Raw genomic sequence first — 20,047 nt, forward strand, 5'->3', positions numbered from 1 at the left:
CTACTGAGAATTCAAAAGCCAGAAATTTAACTCCTTGCTCTTACTGTCTAGAGGCAAGATAAAGAGACAGGACACATAAAAACACAATTCAAGTTAGTTCACGCTTAGTGAGAACTGATGATATAATATATAATCATTAACATCATATGTACTATTAAATAACATTGACAGTAGATGAATATATGACTTTGGAGTTAAAGGGACCTGGGTTTGGATCTTGGTTTCATTTTTCTCACCTTACAATGAGAATACTGAAATTTTATTGGTGCAGAGGCCAAATTTATTTTGTTCGCTATGCTCAATACATAGCAGGTAGTCAATAAGTTAAAAGAGTGAAAGGATGCGTTAATATATGTAAAAGTACCCACAGTGTGGCGTACATTATAAGTCTTGATAGCAATAAATGGTAACTAGTGTTATTGTAATAGTTATAGTTACTGTCTAAGATTCCAAACATCTGGAGTGACTTTACAATCACTGAGGGTCCATCTAAAAACTGAAGAGGAAAAAAGGCTAGTCTGTTAGAAAACTACCCTGGAATTACAAAGCTCAAGCAGCATCGGGAAGGATGATGAAATCAGGGGCAGAGTGCCTTCTGCACGTTTGCTGGATCCAAGAACTTCTCTAGTTCCTGTGTCCAGGATTCTGTGGCCCTTGAAGGGGCTCTGGACTGGGGTGCACAGCTGTGAACGGCTCAGTGATCTGTGAACAGCTCAGTGACTGCCAACTCCACCGCAGAATGTGAGACAGGGTACCGGAGGAAAGGGCTCCATCTAGGGAGAAAACAACCCTGCTAATATAAGATGGGTAAAAAGGCTAAGTGGACAGGTGCAGCTGCACAGCTTTAGGGCTCAGCAATAATTAAAACACCTGAACAAAACATATAACCAACAAGGACCTACTGTGCAAGCACAGGGAACTCTGCTCAATGTTATGTGGCAGCCTGGATGGGTGGGGGAGTTTGGAGGAGAATGGATACATGTGTATGTATGGCTGAGTCCCTTTGCTGTTCACCTGAAATTATCACAACATTGTTCACTGGTTATACCTCAATACAAACTAAAAAGCTAAAAATAAATAAATAAAATGAAGTTTTTAAAAAAGAAAAATAAACCCTGGACTGGAAGGTGTACATGGGGACAAGGCCCGAAGTGGGCCCTGGGCGTCAGCCAAGCCTCCCCTTGCCCACTGTGGTCCTGTGCTGTTGACTGAGCACAGGGCATGGAGACGGCTTACAGGGGAGGGGGCTCATCACGACGACTTAGACCAGAAAGCTTCCTTAGTTCAGGGAGGTGGGGTTCATGAGGAGGGAAGGGCAGTGGAAAAAGGAAGGAGACTGAGAATCTGGGCCAACTTCTGCAGTCATGGGGGAGAAAAGTTCTTACTTGTCAGCCAATCTGTAGCCCAGGTTTTCAGTCCGGCTGTGGCTGCCCTTGGCTGGCCTGCACAGTCATCATGTCAACACCAAGAGGAGCTCCGAGTTGCCTGGGGGAACAGGGGGCACATTTAGTGAGTGAGCATGGCAGCAAATCCAGGGCCCACACCCCAAACTATCCCTGGCGGATTCCACCCCGGAGTAGGGGGTGACAGGGTTGCACCGTATAGAATTCCTCATGCGGGGTGGGGTCAGAGGCACAGAATCCGAGGTCCACCCAGATTCAGCCCCCATGCCAACGCTTCTCATGTGTGCAAACATGTACGTGTGTGTGTGTGTCTTTTAGATAAAAGTAACCAAAAATTTTTAGAAAACATGTAACCTTAGAAAGTAAAACAAATACCAGCACAACTTGACACTCTTTCAAGGCTCTGTAAGAACCGGTGATGCGCTGCTGCTGCTGCTGCTGCTAAGTCGCTTCAGTTGTGTCCGACTCTGTGCGACCCCATAGACGGCAGCCCACCAGGCTCCCCTGTCCCTGGGATCCTCCAGGCAAGAACACTGGAGTGGGTTGCCATTTCCTTCTCCAACGCATGAAAGTGAAAAGTGAAAGTGAAGTCGCTCAGTCGTGTCCGACTCTTCGCGACACCATGGACTGCAGCCGACCAGGCTCCTCCATCCATGGGATTTTCCAGGCAAGAGTACTGGAGTGGGGTGCCACTGCCTTCTCTGAGTGATGTTCTAACAGACCCCAAAGAAGAGAAGAGTTGTTACTTAATTTGAAACAAGAAATAAACCACCTGCTCAAGTGGCAATGCCTACACAGAGCTATTCTATTCTGCTGCTGCCCTGGCGTTGGGTATAAACCTACTGTCTTTGGCTTTAGAGCCCTGCGTGGAGAGACTCTTTCAGAGGCTCAGAATCCAGGAGCGGCAAATGCTCAGCCACTAGGTCATCTGTCTGGTCTATGAAAACTAGGAGATGGTCCTAGCAGACCCAGGCTTCCCACGGAACATCTCAAACCTGCAAGATGCTAAGGACCACGTGGGTACCAAAGGAGCAGTCTCAGTGGAGAAGCAGCAGTTTTATAAAACTTCAGGGCCTGACATCCAAATGAACTGAAGTAACTGATTAAATGTACTACTTCAATAGCAAGTCCCTACAGAACTCTGGACAAATGAGCATGGCTTAGGTGGACGTGGCTAGGAAGATGAGACCCGTTGGCAAATGCCAACAGGATCCGCCCTGCAATTCTTCTGTAAAGCATGAACGCAAGGGACTGGGGGTCCCACTTGATGGAGAGAAGGTGACTCCTTGACTAGAGGTTTGGAGAATACTCAGATTCTGGAGATTCACACATCTTCTCCACTGAAAGTCAAAATTGCTCAGTCATGTCCAACTCTTTGCGACCTCATGGACTATAGTCCATGGAATTCTCCAGGCAAGAATACTGGAGTGGGTAGCCTTTCTCTTCTCCAGGGGATCTTTCCAACTCAGGGTCTTCTGCATTGCAGGCGGATTCTTTACCAACTGAGCTATCAGGGAAGCCCTAACTGAACCTCCCAGGAATCCTGCTTCCAGCTCCATCTCACATTTCCAAGATTCCTATCCCCTCTCCCAGGATGGTTTACCTGCCAGGTGACAGGGTGGCTCCCCAAGGCCCAGCCTAGGCATCCCCTTCCCCCAAGAAACGAAAGGGCCAGGCTTTAAGACATGCATATAACTTTTAGGAATGAGGAGAGGAAGTCTAGAGGGAGAAAGAGAAAAAGAAGAATGGACATGGGCAACAAATTAAAAAGAGGGAGGTTAGGAAATGGTGAGCCGAGAAAACAGCAAGAGAAACCATGTGTTTGGGGAGGAGGACGGAGCTGGGGCCTGGGTGCGCAGGGAACCCAGCTGCCCCTTTCCCAGAGTGGCACCGTGCATTTTGGGATCTGTCAGTGCTGAAAGCAAGCCTGGTTCTTGAGAGAAGCCAGGTCCCAGGGCTCCCCTCCCGTTAGAAAGGAGAGTCCCAAAAGGCCTTTGGGGGACAGGAAGAACTCAGTGCCCCTCTCATGACGCTCTGCGAAGCTTCTGGACCCTCTCCACTCTGCTGGGCAGACAGACACTGCTCTTCTGTCCTGATCCTGGCAGAGGCCCCATAGGACTCAGGATAACAGCCACTCTCCACCGCCTTCTGCGTGTTGGCACTCCGCCTCCACACAGACCAAGCCCCCTGTGAGCTAGCAACCCTTGCCGCCCACCCTCTTCTTTCAGGCTGGCACCCTCTCAGTGGTACTAGGAATAGGTGCCAGGCCCTGTGCTGGAAGCCCTGGGGATTCACAGATGAGTAAGGCATGGCATCTGTACCCGGGGAGAGAGAACCATGTCTGTGCTCGGGTCACCATCAGCCCTACAACCCCCCTTCTCCCCAAAGGGAACGGTTTCTCTGAAGTTCCCAGGAAGCCACAGCTTTTTCAAAAAGCACAAAGCCCACTGTGTCTAATGCACAGAGAACCATGGGTGAACTCTGAGGTTAAAGATCCAGAGACACACTTAAAAAACACGGGACTTAAGTGAACTTGATTCCCATCAGGCAATAATAACTTCCAGTCCGAAAACCACAGTCTCTAGAGATACAGCTGATACCCTTGTCTGAGAAGCAAGTTCAAGTGGACTTAAGGGGCTGGAACTGAGCAGGGCACGGACCCTGGAGCACACTCAGCAATCAGCTCACCATTTCTGAATTCATAGGAGAACGGAAAACGCTGCTTGAACAAAACTTTGACACTTGCCTTTTGTTTCTGATGTTTCAAGGTCATTAATTAGGTGACAAGCCTAGCCTAATTTGTTAGGTGGGAGTACTCTGTGACCTACGTTACCAAGACAAACTTCTCTATCACTTTATAGGTCTGGGATTGCAAGATGGAGCTGTTTTCCAAAGTGTGGTCCACTGAGGATCTGATCTAGTCAAACTGGGAAACTTGTCAGACCAAGTTTCCAACCAACCCAATGTACCAAAACCAACTGTCTGGGGCCGGCCTGGAACCTGCATTTAAATATGGTGAATCAAGGAATTCCCTGGTGGTCCAGTGGTTAGGACTTGGAGCTTTCACTGCTGAGGCCCACGTTTGATCCCCGGTTGGAGGAACTATTAGTAAGATCCCACAAGCCTCCCAGCACAGCCAAAACAAACAAACAAACAACAAAACCATAAATATGGTAAATCAAAGGCCTCGGGTGATTTTTACACAATCCAAAGTTTCTTTTATTTCTTGCTAGGTAATTTGGCCTTGTGATCTAAACAGGCTGATTTGCAGGAGGTATTATGAATGCATGACCAGTAATACATTTTCTCATTCAACTGCCACAAAAATATAGAACTTCCCATTCACTAGATGAGCTTAATTAGTACCAATAAACTTAATTAGAATAAAATGTCACACGAAATTTTAAAGCTAGGTGATGGGCACGTGAAGATTCATGTGTTTTGCACATACAAACGTTTCCAGAAGTTTTAAAATTGTTTTACAAGTGAAAAAGATGTATTTTTTAAAGCCAACATCTATAGCTAATTATATTTTTCAATCTAGTCCATAACTGAATCCTGTTTTTCTCCTTGCTAAAGTGAATACTGTAAAATCTGTTCTTGATTCCTGTTTCTCTTTGGGCTCAATGTCAAGTTGATTGGAGGGCTCAGGTGAAGTTAAAAGGTGATGGGAGAGTCTTCTAAGCTTTTAATCTGTTAGGGACTCCCTTCAAATGTCTCAGCCTGTTACTCCTAATTACTTCTCTGAATTACCTCTACTTTTTCAAGAGAAAAAGAGTGATTATAGTGAGATGTTTCTGTGAAATCGCTCAATCGTGTCTGACTCTTTGGACTCTATGGACTGTAGCCTACCAGGCTCCTCTGTCCATGGGATTTTCCAGGCAAGAGTACTGGAGTGGGTTGCCATTTCTCAAAAGCCCACAGAAAATTTTAACTGCTCCAGACTGACGTTAGTAGATCAAAATGCTATATTATTTTGTGACCCCTTTAAGTTTACCCACTAAGGCTTAAAATTTCAGCCTGATATCTGAAAACACTTTTTTTGAAGGGGGTTTGGAGAACTGTGAGATCGTTAATTTAAAAACAAGTATTTCCCCAAAAAAGGATCAAGATTTTCAAAGAGATGTTAAGTGTTTTTCCACAAACAGGAAGGAGGCAGTTGACTTATCAGATCTTTCCCTGAGAGCAGTTCTTACAGGAGAACCCAAGGGTGCCTGGGTAAGGAGAGGAGCAGCCCTGTGTGAAAAGAAGCGAGGAGTCCCCAGCTGGCAGATGGTAACTCCTTTAGAGCCCGGCTCGCACCTGCCGCTCTCCCTGGTTCACTGCCACTGAAGGAGCAGCAAGGGCAGGTGAAATCTACCTGCTGGAGCCAGCACCATCTTCAATACCAGGAGCCCAGGAAGACCGCTGCTTGTGGTTGGAGGCCTGGCCTCTTCCAATGAAGCACTGCTCGTATTTTGTTCTGGGCATTAATTAATTATCCATTTGTGACATTTTAAAATTAAATAGGATGCTACTGATTGTTGATATCACCCACCAGTAATAACCTTCTTCCTTTTAGCTCTGGTGGGGTTTTGATGTTGGGAACAGGGAGATGACAGTAATATATGGTCGAAAGAAATTTTGCTCTCAAAGTCACTTAAGAAAAGAAGTTTGGATAGTACTAGTTCAGTGACTGCTATAAAAAAAAATGTGGACATGTTTAAGTCACAGAGAGATGGGGTGGGGGTGAAGGGAAGAAAAACTGATTCTAAATCTTTCTTTTAAAAAAATACTTAATTTCTTTGGCTGCACTGGGTCTTAGTTGTGTGGGATCTTTGGTCTTTGGTTGTGGCATGAGAGATCTAGTTCCCTGACCAGGGATCAAATCCAGACCCCTTGAAGTGGGAGCTCGACTCTTAGTCCTTGGACCACCAGGGAAGTCCCCTCCCCAAATCTTATAAAAACAGTGATTTACATAAAAATTGAAATCTGGAAATGTCAATCAACCGATGAATGGATAAACAAACAGAATGTGGTCTGGCCACACAGTACGTTTTTCAGTTCAGTGTTAAAAGGAATAAAGGGTCATTACATGCTACATGCTACAGCATGGCTGAACCGTGAAAACACACTAAGTGAAAAAAGCCAGATACGAAAGGAATATTGCATGAGTTTATATGAAAAGACCAGAATAGGTAAATCCATGGAGGGAAGGGGGAATTGGGATGATTGCTAATAGGTAAAGGTTTCTTCTGGGGCTGATGGAAGTGATCTGGAAAGAGATAGTAATGATAGCTGCAGAACACTGTGAATACATCACAAATCGCTAAACTGTGCAGTTTTATCTTTTAAAATTTTTTGGCTACGCCAGGCAGCATGTAAGACCTTAGTTCCCTAATCAGGGATCAAACCTTCCCCCACACTAGTGGAAGTGCGGAGTCCTAATCACTGCAGCACCAGAGAAGTCCCTAAATTGTGTACTTTTGAATGGTGAACTTTATGTGAATCATATCTCAACTGAAAATACAGTATAGGGATATTCAAAGGAAAAAAAATAAATTTGGGCAGCGGAGGAGGTGAAGTGAGGAATAAAATATATATAACTGTAATGTTCCTGTGCCTTTAGGATTCTAAGGCTAGTATGCTGGTTCCAAACTATAGGTAAACATATATATATATAACTTGATTCATAAAATAGACTTGAGATACTGAGTGAAAAACACAGTTTATATCATAAATGGTATCATGCTAATAAAACTAAATTTTCAGTGGTTTTTATTTCTGTTGCAAATAAAACAAGCTCTTCAGCTTTAATGATTCTAATAACTTAGTTTTATCAGCTTATAAAGAGCAGGCAACAGAACTGAGAAGAAACTATAACAATTACAGCAAAACAAAAATAGTTATTTTCTCAACTGAGTGTTTTTTTTTTTTTTAACCAAGCAGTTTGTGGGATCTCAGTTCCCTGACCAGAGATTGATCCCAGGCCATAACAGAAAGCCCAGAATCTTAACCACTGGGCCACCAGGGAACTCCCTGAACATTTTTCTTATTAGCCAGCATACCCAGAAGGTGTCTGCTTTCAGAAAATATGTTGAGAAGGGAAAACACACACACACAATCACATAATACAACTCTTGCTGCGTCTAACTACTTAGTGAAGCTCATTCCTGAGCCTCTTGATGCTTCATTTTCATTATCTTCAAACAAACAAAAATAATTTTAAAAATTAAAACAGGCTGCTCTGGTTCTTTACATAACAGCTTTTGGGGGGAGTATTTTCACAAAAAAAACAAAAGCAATTTTTTTTTTCACATTTGGAAGAAGATGGGGGATTCTGAAACAGATGAGGAATAATCGAAACCAAAGCCTACATGCTGCCTCAAAGCCACACCCAAGGACCATTATTTGGGAAAATCACAGTCTGCATTCTTGGACCAAATGCTTAAACCGTGCCTCACACCATGACCAGACACCAGGTCCTCAGCACACACACCAGGTAAAGCCAAGGTAATGGCTTTTCTGTGAACCAGTCTTCCTATTTCTAGGAGTTCGGCTTTGAGCCCTGAAGATTCCCCCAAATCAAGTAAGAGTATTCAAGGAATGTTTGTTGAATGAGCGAACACATATACCATATCTTCTTATACTTAACAGATGACTGGATAAACAAAATGTGGTCGAGCCATACAATGGAGTATCGCTCAGTTGCTTCAGTCCTGTCTGACTCTTTGTGACCCTATGGACCGTAGCCCACTAGACTCCATGGGATTCTCTAGGCAAAAATACTGGAGTGGGTTGCCATTTCCTCCTCCAATGGAGTATTATTCAGCCATTTAAAAAATGAAGGACTATTACATGCTACAACATGGATGAACCTTAAAAAAGCCAGCCAGCCACAAAAGAGATGTTGTATGATTGCATCTACATGAAGTGTGCAGAACAGATAAATCCATCGAGATGGAAAGTAGATTAGTGTTGCCAGGGGCTGTGTGAGTGGGGATTGGGTAATGACTGCTAATAGGTATGGATTTTCAGGGGGGAGGAGAGTGATGAAAATGTTCTAAAATTAGATAGTGGTGGTGATGGTTGCAATAGTTAATATGCTAAAAACACAACTGTGTATTTTAAAGGGGTGAACTTTATGGTATGTGAATTATATCTCAATGAGGCTATTATTATTATTTTTTTAATCAGCAGGGACAGCTGCTAAAAGTGAGGAGTCCTGGCCCCACCCAGACTGAGTGAATCAGACTGCTAGAACAGGGCCTAGGAATCTGCGTTTGTAAGTTTCCCGGGAAATTCACAGGCTTAGAGTTGAACCCTGGAGTTTATTTTCCAGTCACTGTCACTGTCAGTCAGCGACAGATCCACTCTCCTTTGCCCTCTCCTTTGTAAGGCAGCCTTTTACTTTACTGTGTCTGTTTGCTCTTGTTTTTCAGAGCATCTCTGAAATCTGATGGAGGCACTGTCAGGATACGGCACGTTGCTCCTGTCCCTCGAGCCCAGGTGTAAATGCTCCAAGACGCTCTTTCACAGATCCTCCGTATACAGGCAGGCGTCAACAACAAGGCTTGTTTTCACTCTAAGGGGTGGCCTTAAGACCGAGAGCAAGATCTGAGTAATTTAAGACTTTCTATGGGTATGAATACCCAGTTACTGACAGTAATGTTTATTTTGAACAACTTGATCAGTATTTTCTTGACCCACACCTGTCCGTTTTGTGACAAATGAAACCAATGGGAATTTGTGGGCTTGAGCCTGTAGACTGGACCACACTTTGTGATGCTCTTGAGGCCAGAGATAGCAAAAGATGTTTACTGTTCTCATTTTCAGTAAACCCGGGAAGGAGTTTTCGACATCTGCAGAGCATTCTTACATACAGAGATGTATTTGGCCACCTTAGTAGGATGGAAACACATTTTTCACTTGACAATATTTGCAAATCATGCATTTCCCCTCACTCACTTACAATGTGGAAATACTTCCATATGTTGCCTTTGGCTTCACCATTTTGTGTGGGATAAAAAGCAAAAAAGTACAATTAGGTGGCCATTTTGCCTATGTACACTAAACTACTGTGCGTGTAAGTAGTGTCAGCCCTCCCGAATCAAGGCTTCATTACTATTCATGTCACCTGTCTAGAAAAAGTTAGTGTGAGTTTGCCATAAACCATAACAGTAGGAGTTATGAGAGTTATAAAATATGCTAATACTGCCAAAATATGGTTTAAAATCTGGATTCAGGTATGTAGTTTTCTTTTAAATAAAAAAGTACACTTCTTTTTGCTTTTAGATATTGCTGCTAAGTCGCTTCAGGCTTGTCTGACTCTGTGTGACCCCATAGACGGCGGCCCACCAGGCTCCCCCGTCCCTGGGATTCTCCAGGCAAGAACACTGGAGTGGGTTGCCATTTCCTTCTCCAATACATGAAAGGGAAAAGTGAAAGTGAAGTTGCTCAGTCGTGTCCGACTCTTCGAGACCCCATGGTCTGCAGCCCACCAGGCTCCTCCGTCCATGGGATTTTCCAGGCAAGAGTACTGGAGTGGGGTGCCATTGTCTTCTCCAGCTTTTAGGTATTACAGGTCACCAAACTGGGAAGAGTCAGGTTCTAACTTCTTTCAGCTCCCAAACAATTAAACTTGTTTTTCCTTCTGTGTTTGGCTAGGCCAGAAGCCACTTCTTATTTCTAACCTCTACAGAAGTCAAGGCCAGTGCTCCTACCATTTTTCTGATGAGGAAATCAAGCTGAGGGAAGCTGTCATTTAAGTTCATACAATAGCTCTTAAGTGACAGAACCAGGAATGAGTCTGTTTTGAGCCCAAGTCTGGTGCTCCTTAGACAGTATCTCCGTGGCCTCATATTATATTATCTAAACCAGATGCGAGTTAGATTCTAGCTCATTATTCTGGGTGCTGTTAAGTTCTTCGAGATCAGCAATTGCTTTATCCTTTTACATCATGCTGAATTTAGTAAATACTTTCTGAGTGAGCTGGGAGGGAGACTGAAGGTTTTTTTGTGGGCCTCTCTTTTCATGGTTCTGTGATTCTACATTTCTGTACTTTGGGAGTCTACCTAAAGAACGCATCTCCCATATAATCTGGTATATGGAAAACTGTACACAGAAATGTTCATGACTATCTTATTTAAAATACTGAAAACTACAAATAACTCAAGTGTCAAGCAATGTAATGATAAACTGTAATATATTCAATGAAGTATTATGAAGCAAATTAAATTATGTTTAAAACTACTATAATTCTATAGAAATAGAAAGTAGATTAGTGGTTGCCTAGGCCCAAAGTGGGTGGGTGAGAAAAAAGGGGAGTGACTGCTAACGACTTTGGAGTTTCTTTCTGGACTGATGAAAATATTCTAAAATTGACTGTGATAATGGTTGCATACCTCTGTCAACACACTAAAAACCATTAAAGTGTACACTTTAAATGGATAAATTGAACTATATGTGAATTATATCTCAATAAAGCTGTTATTTTTAAAAAGGAAATTAAGAAGCTAAAGGAAAAAAAAGACTATTACTAAATGGAGAAAATGTTCATGTTGTGATGTTAGCCAAAAGGAACAAGATCCAAAAGTTTGCACACAATATGAATAAAACATGTTTTTAAAGAGGGTGGTGGGGGGAGAAGAAATCAATTCCTATTTAAAATCTCACACGTAAGAGTATGACTGGAAGGAAATATAACAAAGGATTAACAGTAGCTATCATCAGTGAAGAAACTTTGAATAATTTTTTTTTGTTCACTTATCTACATTTTCAAAAATATATATATTTCCAATGTTTTGGTAATAAACATACATTATCATGGGGGTTCTCAGATGGCTCAAGAAGTAAAGAATCCACCTGCAATGCAGGAATCTCAGGAGCTGCAGGTTTGATCTCTGGGTCAGAAAGATCCCCTGGAGGAGGAAATGGCAACCCACTCCAGCATTCTTGCCTGGAAAATTCCACAGATAGAGGAGCCTGGCAGACTACAGTCCATGGGGTCGCAAAGAGTTGGACAAGACAGAGTAACTGAGCTCACACACGCATTATTGTCACTATTGGCTTCCCTGGTGGCTCAGTGGTAAAGAAACTGCCTGCCAATGCAGGAGACGTGGGTTCAATCCCTGGGTTGGGAAGATGCCCTGGAGAAGTCAATGGCAACCCACTCCAGTATTCGTGCCTGGGAAATCCCATGGACAGAGGAGCCTGGTGGGCTACAGTCAATGGGGTTGCAAAAATCAGATTCGAATTAGTGACTAAACAACATTATCACTATTGTAAATAACAGGGGAAAAATGTAAACTCTGCTGTTATCTGCTGGTGTCTGGTCTGCCCTGGTGCTCCCAACAGGCGACACAGTTGCTTTTCAGCCACAACCACAATTGCAGGGCATGGGTCTCAGCTGAGCCCATCACTTCATTACTTGTTTGGCTTTGCCACAGTATCTCCTGAACAGAAGGATAAGTGGTAGTTTATTCTCATTACCTCCTTTCCCTTAGTGACCACCAAGACTTGGATCCTGGTCTCCAATAACCACTTCCTAGTACAGAACCCATTCTTTCAGTGGGTTCAAAGAGATTATATGGGGACCTATGGCTATTAGGGAAATTACTCATGTAATTCATTCTTCCAATTATTAGTGTTTACTTCCCACAGGGAACTAAGTGAAACTAGGGGAAATGTGAAATAAATCATTTTTCTTGCCCTCTGAGAGCTTTCATCCTCATCCTGTGAATGTCATATCATTCACATGACAATACTGTATTATACACTTGGAAGTTACTAAGAGAGGAGTAGATCTTAAATGTTTTCATAACACAAAAAAAGTTACCTGTGTGACATCATGGATGTGTTAACTAATCAAATATGGCAATCATTTCACAACATACACATACATTGAATCATCGAGTATATACTTTAAACTTAAACAATGTGTGTGTTAGTTGCTCAGTCATGTCCAACTCTTTGCGACCTCATGGACTGCAGCCCACCAGGCTCCTCTATCCATGGAATTCTCCAGGCAAGGATATGGGAGCGGGTTGCCATTTCCTTCTCCAGGGGATCTTCCTGACCCAGGTCTCCGGCATTGCAGGCGGATGCTTTACCATGTGAGCTACTAGGGAAGGCCCTAGTACACAATGTTAAATGCCAATTAAATCTCAAAAAAAGCTGATAGAAAAAAGATGCAAACAAACATCTCTAATACAAAACATGATACCATAAACAAAACAGGTGACAGCAGGTCCCTTTGTGTGTCTGGGCTTAGAGCGTGGGCTGAATTTCCTTTGGGGTGTATGGGTGAAAAGCACAGATGCTTGCATAATCTTCAAATGGCTAAATGTTTAAGGAAGGACAAGCCACTAAATGAAAAGCAGCACTGATTCTTTAAGGAATGACACCTAACTCATTTGCTAGATTTCCTGGCAGGAGTCAATCAAGATGGGAACTAAGGCAGAATCTGAACACAACTTGTACAGGTTTCTGAAAACGTTTACCAAATGTTACCAGAAGCAGGACGACATTAATTTTTTTTAAAAGCATTTCAAGTTTACAGAACAGCTGCAAGAACAGTACAGAAAACTCACATACTCTTTTATCTAAATTCACCAAGTTTTAATATTCTCCTTCAATTAAAGTGTTCTGAATTGCTCTTTTGGAGCTTCAGGGAATATGAGTGCTATCCAGCCACCAGAAGCCTTCAGTGCTTATGAATCTAAAACAAAAAAGAATTTTACAAAACCAGTTTACTGAAGTAAGTCGGCACACCCCGGTCTAAAAGACAACTCAACCACAACTCACTCCTGACCCTCCACCAGGACCTTTCAGGAGGACACTGAACTCTTTAAAACCAGATTACCAAATATTCAAGAAGAGCTAGGAAAACATAGAAAAATAAAAAAACTGAGGAGCAGAGGTGACTGGCCCTACCAGATATTCACACATACTATAAAGCCTCCACAATTAAAACAGGATGGTACTGCCATAAGAATAGATAAATAGACTGGCAGAACAGACAGTCTAGACGTAGACCTAAGTACTCGTGTGTGCGTGTGAGTCACTCAGTCGTGTCCGACTCTTTGCGACCCCATGTAGCCTGCCAGGCTTCTCTGTCCATGGAATTCTCCAGGCAAGAATACTGGAGTGGATTGCCATTCTCTTCTCCAGAGGATCTTCCCAACCCAGGGATGGAACCCTGGTCTCCTGCAACAGAAGCAGATTCTTTACCGTCTGAGCTACAGGGAAGTCCTCCAAGTACTCATAGGACTTAATACATGATCAACGGGGTATCTTAAATCACTAGTGCAAAGATGGACTTTCTCATAAACGGGGGAATAACTGACCAGCCCAAAGGTGTTCAATAAGATCACAATGCAGATCCGATGTGCCTACGGTCCTGGTAAACTAAGGATGACCCGGGTCTTTCTCAGAGCCAGAAATGCAGCTGCAGGCAAGAGCTAGTTCCACAGAGGGGCTGCAGCCCTGAGGGGCTGACAGCAGCCCCTGAAGGATCTGACCACTGCCTGCCTTAACCCCTCAAAATCTCCAAATGCCCTCTGAACCTGCTATGATTTGAATGCAGTTTCAAAATTCTGACTTTCCCCCTGCCCTAGAGTTTATCATACACTCATACAGCACCTGATTTTCACATCATATGCACATTATAACATATATAAGCCCTCCTCCCAATTTTCAGGTGTAATTCTTGTTAGGCTTATTTTGAAGAGAAGATTAAGCTTCAGCGACTGGCCTAGGAGCACAGTGTTTAAGTAGCATAACAGAGAATCTTATGGTTTGTATCTTTCTACTCCAAATTTTATATTTCTCCTGCAAACCTTGTTATCTGCTCTCTTAGTACCTTCAACCAGAACCACCCATCAACATCTCTCACAAGTCTGATGCAAGAATCTGCCACTCAGTGGTGCCAGTACCCGTGGGGACAGTAACCTGAAGGCCTGACCCCTCTTCTTTCAAGGGCGGCAAGCAGGAAACAGCTTTCATTCATAACCTTTGGGAAGGTCAGGGTCAGGAAATGAATGCTGTTTTGTCCTGTGATCTGTCAGGCACTGCATTAAGTACTTAACCAACATAATCATAGAAATAATGCATCTCCCAAGAGAAATGAGGGCTTCCCAGGTGGCACTATTGGTAAAGAGTTATCCTGCCAATGCTGGAGACGCAGGTTTGATCCCTGGATTGGGAAGATCCCCTGGAGAAGGAAATAGCAACTCACTCCAGTATTCCTACCTGGAGAATTCCATGGACAGAGGAGCACAGCGGGCTACAGCCAATGGGGTCGCAAAGAGTTGGACTTTGACTGAGTGCGTGCATGCGCACATACACAAACACACACACACATAAATGAAAAAACACATCCACGTATGTCCTTGTAAATTAGTATTCGGAGCACATTATTTTTGATAGCCATAAAGTCTATGCACTTGGATACAGTCCAAGTGCCATCAACTGATGAATAAACAAAATGTGGTACACCCATACAATGAAATAATATTCAGCCATCAAAGGAATGAAGTACTGACATATGCTACAACATGGATAAGGAGACACTAAGCTAAAGGAATAGAAGCCAATCACAAAAGGCCACATATTGTATAAGTCCATTTATATAAGATATCTAGAACAGAGGTATCTACAGAGACAGAAAGCAAATTAGTGGTTGCTTAGGACTGAGGTAGATGGAGCTGGGGTGGGGAATGGTGGCTAAGGGGTATTGGGTTTCTTTGTCCAAATGACAAAAATGTTCTAAGACTGATGGGTGATGGTTGCACAACCGGTGAATATACTAAAAATCATTAAATTATACACTTTAAATGGATTAATTTTTATGGTATGTGAATTATTCTTCAATAAGACTGTTATTTTAAAAAGAGAGACAGGAGGAAGGAAGGGAGGGAGGGAGAGAAGAGGAGTGGGGAAGGGAAGAAAAGTGGATAGGGGGTGGAGAGAGACAGACACACTAAGCATCTGGCAAGCATGTACCAGGTACATATTGCTGCTGCTAAGTCGCTTCAGTCGTGTCCGACTCTGTGCGATCCCATAAGACGGCAGCCCACCAGGCTCCCCCGTCCCTGGGATTCTCCAGGCAAGAACACTGGAGTAGGTTGCCATTTCCTTCTCCAATGCATGAAAGTGAAAAGTGAAAGTGAAGTCGCTCAGTCGTGTCCGACTCTTAGCGACTTTAGCGACCCCATGGACTGTGGCCCACCAGGCTCTTCCGTCCATGGGATTTTCAAGGCAAGAGTACTGGAGTGGGTTGCCATTGCCTTCTTAGGAAGCTTAATAGTATCCATGGGATTTTATGAGAGGTGTGTAGCCCCAAAGCCCTCACTCTAGTACATCATTACCTCCTTCACAAGCACTAGCTCTAGCAAAGTAGCATGTGAATCTGAGGAACCAGGATTCTTATGAGTACAATGGTTAAGACAAATGAACACATTAGGGTTACAGAAATATAACTGGATAGTAGATCTCACAAGCACTCACTGGTGCTTGCCTACCTCACAAAGCAGCCCCTTTCCTGCAAACCGCCACTTCCCTCCTCCACGGAGGCCACAGGGACCTGGGCAGCCATGTTTGAATGATGATCCCACCCCCAGCCACAGCTGATTGGCTCTAGAGGAGGCCTAACTGAAAGTCGGGCCAATCAGGTTCTGCTGCCAGGGGGTTGGGTCAATGTGTGTGGCCAGAACACGGAAACATGGCGCTGTGAGGCAGCCATTTTCACCCTGCTGACCAAGGAGCAGAGGGAGCTGGGCTGTTGAGGAGAAGCATGATACCCGCAGAAAGAGGGCTCTGCGCTCCCAGTCCAATCTGCTCTTGGGGCCAAGCTGCATTCCTGCCCACAGGTTCCACAAGGTATCTTTATACCCTTGTTTGCTTAAGCAACCAAAAGAATCCCCAGTAACACAGTGTCATGTTCAATCTACGTTCAAGTACTTTCCCAAAATGAAAAAAGAAAGCTAGTGTGCATGTGAGTTTTAAACATGAATCTGCACCCATATGGCTGAAGCTGAGCCAACTGCAGCTACTAAGGAAACCAAACCCCCATTAGCTTTGCCTCCAGCTTGGCACAGAAGTTGCCTGTGATCTTATCATTCCTGTTACACTATGGAGAGTCAAGAAGTTTCTTCCTCTTCCTGGGGGCACGCATCACTGAAAGTATTGGGAACATTTGAAGCCTTAGTTCATCTTTTTAAAATCAGATGGGTAAAATAACTTAAAAAAGAATTAAAAACAATAACAATATAATTAATATAATGGAATCAAAGCCTTAGTAAGGCCATGTCATGAGAACTAATCTTTCTAAGGACCTGAACAACATATTATAAGCACTGATACAAGAGGATCTGCTGGACTCTAGGATGAAGTTTTAAATAGGACATGGTATCAGAAGGCCCACAGTTTTCTTCTTCTTAATAAAACCTCACAGAAAATACTCTGGCCTTACATTGGAATGGGCCAATGGGAGGTCACTGTGGGTAAATGAACAAAAAAAGGAATGTGTGCCTTCTTCGGTTCTTATTTTGGATCTACAGTATACAAGAAAGCAGAGCTCACATCACTCCCACACACTGGCAGGGACACATCTGAATGAAAAACATTTAGAGAGGTTGCATTGTCTGCACACCAGGAGAAGAGCTGAGTTGACAGTAGGAAAGGGACGGAAGAGTCCTTTTCCCATCCCTCTGTCTATTTATGGGAGTCATTTCCCTTCAGGAAATGCTGAGCCCCTCTCCCAGGACCCTGTTGGGAATGACGCCTGCACTGGCTGACCCAGCCTTCCACATCCTCCTCCCGGCCTCAGCAGCTCTCCCTCGTGACCCCCATCAGTCACTGGGAACCCAGCCTGCAAACGACAGTGCTTCTTACAGTCCTCAGTCTAGTGTGGAAATTCAAAGAGGAAAGAGGGGATAAAGATACGTAATGCAGCTAGAAAAGCCCCTGGCATGGAGAAGCTCCTTAATGAACAGAGGATGGGAGCAGGCAAGAAGGGCTAGAAATGACCACAATGTGGGCCAGGATTTTGTGGCTCATCTAGCCTCAGTCACCTGTCTGGGGGATGGCAGAGGCAAGAACAGGACTCAAGGCGCCTGTCACCCCATATGGGACTCAATCACCTCCTCCATGCTCCTTCCTCTTCCCCAGAAAAATGTATAGACGCATGTTTCTATAAGGGGGCTTCCCAGGTGGTGGTGGCGGTTTAGTCGCTAAGTCATGTCCTACTCTTGCGACTCCGTGGACTGTAGCCTGCCAGGTTCCTATCCATGGGATTCTCCAGGAAAGTATACTACAGTGGGTTCCTTCTCTAGGGGATCTTCCCAACCCAGGAATCGAACCTGGAGTGGGGTGCCATTTCCTTCTCCAGGGGATCTTCCTAACCCAGGAACTGAATCCTGTACTGCAGGCAGATTCTTTACCGACTGAGCTATAAGGGAAGCCCAAAATCCCAGGTGGTGCTACTGGTAAAGAACCAGCCTGCCAACGCAGGAGACTTAAGAGACATGGGTTCAGTCCCTGGGTCAGGAAGATCCCCTGGAGGAGGGCATGGCAATCCACTGTGGTATTCTTGCCTGGAGAATGCCATGGTTGAAGAGCCTGGTGGACTATAGTCCATGGGGTCACAAAGAATCGGACATGACTAAGTGATTTTAGCTCACACACACACATTTCTATAAGAAGTTATTCCAGGGGAATCTGGGTCTACTAATTACATATCCTTCTTTTCTTCTTTCTGGGGTTAGCCCTGGCCAAACCCCAAACTGAAGTTCTTCCCCCTGTCCTCTGAATTTCTCTGGATATTTTTTTTAACTTATCTATACTTGGTAACCCTAATAAACGTGCATAACCATGTGGTATGTCTTTCACGGTTGGCCTCAATTGTTATTTATATGTTTGATTTAGGATTTCAGGTAGTTATGTGTGACACCTCAGATTAAACTGCAACAGTGAATGAATGGTCACCACTTATCGAACACTGACTGTTTTCTAGGCAAGATTCCACACAGATTGCTTCACCAACTCCTCACACCCACTCGACAGTTGCCTTGCCTTCACAGATGTGGTAAGCAAGGCCTGGAGAGATGAACTTTCCCCAAGGCCACGTGGATGCCAAATGAATCCAGGTTGTCAGATTCAAGTCCAGGTGCCTAACACCAAGTCAAGAGCTCTGGGGGCAGGTTACAGGCCTTCCCCTCCTGGATACAGACTAGCTACTCAGGGAATTGTTTTGATTGGGTTTTATTCACCCCCTCCTCCTCTCCCAGCACACCCTGGCCCCAGGGCACCGCCTGGCCAGCCTGGCCATTTCCAGAGGCAGCCGTTGGGCTGCCATTTCGGGATTTATTTTTCCCTCTGAAGGGTTTCCTCATGTTCATTTTAACCTGGCCTCACTGATACTGGGGCTTCCCTGGTGGCTCAGACAGTACAGAAATCACCAGCGGGAGACCTGGCTTTGATCCCTGGGTCGGGAAGATCTCCTGGAGGGTGTGGCAACCCACTCCAGTATTCTTGCCTGGAGAATTCCATGGACAGAGGAGGCTGGCAGGATGTAGTCCATGGGGTCGCAAAGAGTCGGACATGACTGAGCGACTATCACTCATGCATTGATCAACAGTAGTACTGAGGTGGGGAGGAGGGCCCCTGGTGGGATCTGTCCTGTGTTGTGGCCCCTGGGTACCTGGCCACTCACACCACACCAGAAGTAGCCACTTGGAGGGGATGCACAGAAGGCCATGCTTTATTTCCTTCCGGCAGCCCTCCCCGGCTCCAGCTGTGCTGCCCCAAATGCCTCACTCCCCACCTCCTCTCCCTCTCGCCTTCCGGCCCTCCTCTTCCCTTCCTCCCCGCTCAGACCCTTTCCCACCCTCTTTTTGCTGGCTTCTGTTCTCTTTCTTTCCATGAGCAGAGAGTTTCCAGCCTGGCTCCCGGCCAGCACATTTGGACAAAAGGCAGCAATCTTGGAGGGAGACGTCATCTCCCATCCCCTTTGCTGGGGCCGGCACCATGGCTCCCCGAGCTCAGAGAGGGAGCCCGGGGCTGGGACTGCTCCCACCCAACTCCCAGTTCTGGAAAGGAGCTTGAAAGATGGCGTACTGTGGGGATTAAAAGCAAAGGGCTTGGAAGCACACAGCCCCAGATTCAAACTCCAGCTCTGCTGCTTGAGAGTCATGGGACCTCGGGCCAGTTATTTTGCTCAGCCTTGGTTCTCTCTTCTGTAAAGTGGTGACAGGAACAGCTCCTGGTTTGAAAGGCTTACCCAAGATGGCACCTGGAAAACAGTGGGCACGGTGCGTGTCCTGTGAGAAGCTCAACCCAGCTTCTGTTGTTATGAACGGAACTTAATCCTGCCAAATAATACAAGTAAAAATACAGGACTTTGTTACGATATTAATAATGACAATACTAATACAACCTCCTCAACTTATCTGCAGGGCTGCAGAAAGTGTTAGTCACTCAGTTGGGTCCGACTCTCTACGACCCCCTGGACTGTAGTTCGCCAGGTTCCTCTGTCCATGGAATTCTCCAGGCAAGAATACTAGAGTGGGGAGCCACTCCCTTCTCCAGGGGATCTTCCACAACCTAGGAACTGAACCCGGGTCTCCTGCATTGCAGGCAGTTTCTATATCATCTAAGTCACCTGC

The 20,047-nt window shown here is 44.7% G+C and overlaps 1 protein-coding gene across 5 annotated transcripts in view; it reads right to left on the reverse strand.

Annotated features, from left to right (window-relative positions):
• Positions 1–20,047, reverse strand: part of DENND2A (DENN domain containing 2A) — a 102,099-nt gene that overhangs the window by 70,540 nt on the left and 11,512 nt on the right. For 3 of the 5 annotated variants that reach the window (XM_070788247.1, XM_070788252.1, XM_070788248.1), the window contains exon 2: positions 1,386–1,485. The exons of 1 other annotated variant lie outside the window; for it this stretch is intronic. The gene's annotated coding sequence lies outside the window, so the exon portion shown is untranslated. Of the gene's footprint in view, positions 1–1,385; positions 1,486–19,662; positions 20,017–20,047 lie in introns of those variants that run through there. One more of the 5 variants, XM_070788249.1, reaches the window with a different exon arrangement.

The sequence above is a fragment of the Bos indicus genome, chromosome 4 (assembly GCF_029378745.1).
Source record: "Bos indicus isolate NIAB-ARS_2022 breed Sahiwal x Tharparkar chromosome 4, NIAB-ARS_B.indTharparkar_mat_pri_1.0, whole genome shotgun sequence".
Lineage (NCBI taxonomy): Eukaryota > Metazoa > Chordata > Mammalia > Artiodactyla > Bovidae > Bos > Bos indicus.